Raw genomic sequence first — 5,015 nt, 5'->3', positions numbered from 1 at the left:
ATTGACAGGCTATATAGCTTTGCATATAAAATACATTGGAATCTTCATAAAACTCTACTGTATAAGCAGTTATGTTCCTGTATGCTAAAGATTCAATGAGCATTTATGGTCCTATGTACTTAGAATAAAAATTTAAAAATAAAAGTTAAAAATTCATTTACAATATCATATAATGTAATAAGTGGAAGACTTCTTCATTGAAAACTACAAACATATTTTTAAAACTTAAAAACAAACAAACAAACAAACAAACAACAGCTATTCTGGTACCAGGCACTTCAGGAGCCGCAGGTTACTGTGCAGATATGGCCAAGTCCAAGAACCACACCACACACAACCAGTCCCGCAAATGGCTCAGAAATGGCATCAACAAATCTCCATCACAAAGATAGGAATCTCTTAAGGGGGTTGACCCCAAGTTCTTGAGGAACATGTGCTTTGCTAAGAAGCACAACAAGAAAGGCCTGAAGAAGATGCAGGCCAACAATGCAAAGGCAGTGAATACAGTGCGCAAAGGCCATCAAGGCCCTTGTGAAGCCTCAGGCCATCAAACCCAAGATACCAAAGGGCCCCAGCTGCACGCTCAGCTGCCTGGCTTTCATCGCTCACCCCAAGCTTGGGAATTGGATTCGAAGCTACATGGATGGCCAAGGGGCATAGGCTCTGCCAACCAATCCCAAGGTTCAAACCAAGGCAGAGGCCAAAGCTCCAGCTAAGGCTCAGACTTCAGCTCCAGCTCCAGCTCCCAAAGGTGCCCAGGCCCCTGTGAAGGCCCCATAGTAAAGGCTCCTGCCAGTGTGAAGACAGATGGACTACTGTGACACACCTACCTGCACACTATTTGCAGATTATCAGTGTCCTATGCTGTTTTAACAAATAAATTTGAGGCTACACCTGTTTAAAAAAAAAAAAAAACCAAAGAATCTTGGAGAGATACACTAGGTACATGGATGGAGAAATGAAAGCAACAGTGTAACTAGGCTTCTAAACCTGATTTCTTTTGTTAGGTTTTAACTTTGACTCAAAATATTACAAATAAATCATCAGAAATACCAAGAATATATACATGGGTCAGTGTAAGGGGTTTAAGTAAATGATAGTTATAAAATTTGATAAGAGTTCATCCAATATGCATGTTTCCATTTCACAATATAACATATAGTTCTTTCAATGTTATCAACCACATACCTATTCTATTTTGAAAAGAAGAAGCATTTAGCTAGATACTTTTCTTACCAGTCCATTTAGAATAATTTAGGTAAAAGATAGAAGTAGTCCATTATGAGTTTCATGAACCTATTTGAAAAGTTAGTATAATCAAGCTTGTGTTTATACATTTATACCCAAACACACACACACACACACACACACAAATGTAGGAGAACATTTATTAGGGCTGTGGTGGCTGGACTGAGAGAATTAAGCACCTATCGTTTTAATAAGTATTTTGAATGTAAGCTGGGAGATGCTTGAGACTAGATGAATGAATGACTTACTTTAATTTCCAGTCAATGAGAGGAGTGAGGGGAGACATAAACCAGGAAGACCGCAGTAGAGAATCCTTTCTTACATCTCACATCCCAAGGACTGAAGGTTTAGTCTCACATCAGATATGATCATTAGATGGAATGCCAACTTGACGGACTTCAATGTGAAGTTTTCTAGTATCCTGCACATGAGATTTTCCAACTGAATATTCTCAGGCAGAGTAGGAATAATATGACTGCATAGGTTAGAATTTGGTTTAAAGATGAGCTATTGGTAGGCCTGTATAGAGCTTCCATGAAAGGAGCAAATGCAGGTTTTCTATTGTATGCAAGGTGATTGTAGTTAACAAACATCTATTGTGCATTGAAAATAGCTTAAGAAGTAGATGTTTATGCATCTTTATATGGTCAAAGCATTCCAAACCTATTTATAAACATATTTCGCCCACATAAATATACATAATTTATTCAATAAATAAATAAGATAAAAATTATAAAACATTGACATAGTTTATAGTTTTTCCTTGGGCTGGGCATATATCTCAGAGATAGTACAGTTGTATAGTATGTACAAGCCTTGGGTTCAAAAACATCATGGTTTCTTCTGATTTAATATGAAGTGTTTGCCAAAACCTTTTCACTACTGTACTACAGAGAACAGTCCTCCCTACAAGAGAAGAGCATTGTCTTTGTCCCAGCAGGATCTCACAGCCAGGGGTACAGATTGCCTGATCTCTTCAGAGTAAGGTGGCTGATGTTAGAATAGATGGACTTAAAGAAGTAAAGGTAGGACCATTTTCCAAAGTCTCCCTAGTGGAGGCAGCAGGATTGTCAACCACTGGCTTTTGAAATGGAGACAGAATCTTATTTCTTCTCTTTCTAGCTTATTAGTTAGTAGTGCAGAACCAGCAAGCTAAGAGCAGCAGCCAAAATGTGATCAATAATGTATCCCTCTGTATGTGAATCAAAGGCTCGCTGGTAAGGAAAGGAAAACACAGAGTATCTTAAATCACAGTGTGCAGCAGCGGGAACCAGACAGCTCAGAGACAGAGCAGAGAAGACTGTGTCTGGGCAGGAGGCCTGAGGCTGGGGAGATGCAGCCAGTAGTGAAAAACAATACAGCTCTTATTTTGAGAGGTTGAACCTTCAAAGGACAAAGGAGACTCAAAAGTATGGGTAGATGGGAATTGTCTATATGTGTATATAGATCATGTATAACATTAGTATCTGTCTGCTTTAGAAGTACAAGGTCAAAGAAAGCAAGAACCCATGCAGATTTTTTTCTTTTTGATATTTCAAACAGAATCACTGCATATCATGGAAATTTTCACTGTTTTTTAGCTTCTCACTTTTTTCTACAAGTGAGAGTCCAGGATTCAGGGTTTGCAGAGCCGAGTCTGATCCGTAGAGTCCGTAAAAGGTACAAGATATCTCCTGACCCCTGCATCTGCCATTTTCTTCACCCCCACCCTCACCTCATACTTACAGAATGTTTATCTCTAGAAATTGGTAATTGGATGAACTTCCCAGATCAACTGGCCTAAACTTTGTATGGGAAGTAAATGCTGATCATTGTCCCCTGTAACTCCTGATTTATCAGTAGAACTAGATCTCAGACCTTTTGGGAGAACATTTCTGTTACCACCAGGCAGCATTTCTATGTTTGTTTAGAAAGATGTACATACTTTCTCCCATGGGATAGGTCTCAAGTTGGGCCCGTCACTGGTTGGCCTTCCTCCAGGCTCTGCTTCCTTTATCCCTGTGAACACCAATCGAAGAACATGCACAGGCTGGACATACCCCTGCCTAAACATTGACAGCAGATGTGCAGCTTGGCCTTCAGGTGACTCCCCTAACAAGTGCCACATGGCCTTTCTCAGACTCTGTGGCCTGCTAATGGTTTCCCTTTCTCTACCTTTACTGCCTGGTTGAGCCTCAGTGGGAAAGGAGGTGCTTAATCCTGTTGGGATTAGATGTTATAGGGTAGGATGGTCCCTAAGGAGGGCTTATCTTTCTCTGAGAAGAAGGGGAGAAGGGCAACAATTGGCAAGAGCAGGACTGGGAAGAGAGGAAGAAGTTATGATTGGATATAATGTGAATAAAAGTAAATAAATTATGAAAAATAAATATGAGTATATATATTGTAAAAAATAATGTGATAGGGGAAAGAGCAAGATAAAAATAACTATAACATTATAGTTATTTGATATTATCGTCAGCTTTAATCTTTTAGCATCTACCTAAAACTCCTGAGATGAAAATTTTCATACATAAACTAAATGACTCTATTTGAGTGATGTGTTGGCTGAGTCTCACATTATAATATAATGGCAGAGCACACATTTCGCTTATGTTAATTTTGGTAGTCTAGGTTGCCAAACCTACGTTTATCATTGTTAGCTCAGATCCATGGTCAATGTACTCTATGTGGCTGTGATGCCACTTTCTACCACATAGCCCTTAATCTTCATTATAGTTGCCAAGGTCACGCTGGCATGGCAAATCAATAAGGATCACACATGTCAGATATAGGCTTCCTGTTCTTCTATAAGCTGCTGGCCAACACTTTCACATAACTATATCTAACCACAAAGGCAGCTAGAAAATCTGGACTGGTTGTGTTCCCAAGAAGCATGTGCCTCACTAACAGATTTGACAACATGCCACCCCAAGATTGGACTTTGCATGCTAAGTATTTTAATTTGAAGGATGGTGAGAAACAGATTACAGAAGAAGATCCCTTATAATTTATTCCTGAGAAAATAAAAAAAAAATCCTAAGAATTTCTGACCTCCCCCTTCCCTAGGCCAGGTCAGGAAAGTCTCATATATAAGATACCTTCATGGTTGTGGAAAAAATGATGGACTAATTTCTAAAGTGAAAGTGCCACAGAAGAATCTGAAGAGACAGGCGTTGTTCAGTTCTTCTAGCCCCTTGCTGTTCCGTCATATCCATGCTAGAAGTGAGAATGTGAAATCCTGGTTCATAATCTATCCATAATCTGTGGACAGTGCATTGCTCCAAGGAGCTTCTTCGTGTAGAAAGTGTACAGGAGACTCACAAATGGACAATGTGCAAACAGAGACTTTGGACCACTGAGCCCCAAATGGGATCTCCTTATGACACCTCTACCCTCACGATTCAGGGATCTATATGAAATAAGAGGCAGAAAGGTTCAAGAGTTAGAAGGGATGGAAGACTTTCGGGAAACATTATTTTTCAGACATAACATTGTCGATATACTTAGGAGCTCACAGAGACACGGGCAACATACAAAAGATGCACAAGTTCAAGCCAGAGTAAAGCCCAGCACAGAGAAGGGCAAGAGGCCACAATCCCACCCTTAAGCAAGAACAAGAGGCAATTTGCACTGACACCTGGTATCAATAGGAAAATTGTTTTTCTTCAGGGGAGAAATGTGGATATATCAGCCACATTCCATAGCAAGCTCTCAGGAGTAGTCAGTCAACAAAAATGGACTCTATGGGTTTTTATTTGTTTTCCTGGGTTGATTGATTGTGTGTGTAT

The 5,015-nt window shown here is 39.7% G+C and overlaps 1 pseudogene; it reads left to right on the top strand.

Annotated features, from left to right (window-relative positions):
- The first annotated feature begins 305 nt into the window (after positions 1–305).
- LOC127665479 (60S ribosomal protein L29-like) lies at positions 306–780 on the top strand (annotated as a pseudogene).
- The last annotated feature ends 4,235 nt before the right edge of the window (positions 781–5,015 follow it).

Source organism: Apodemus sylvaticus, chromosome 15, assembly GCF_947179515.1.
Source record: "Apodemus sylvaticus chromosome 15, mApoSyl1.1, whole genome shotgun sequence".
In the NCBI taxonomy this organism is placed as follows: domain Eukaryota; kingdom Metazoa; phylum Chordata; class Mammalia; order Rodentia; family Muridae; genus Apodemus; species Apodemus sylvaticus.
This window is presented reverse-complemented; position numbering and strand designations above follow the sequence as displayed.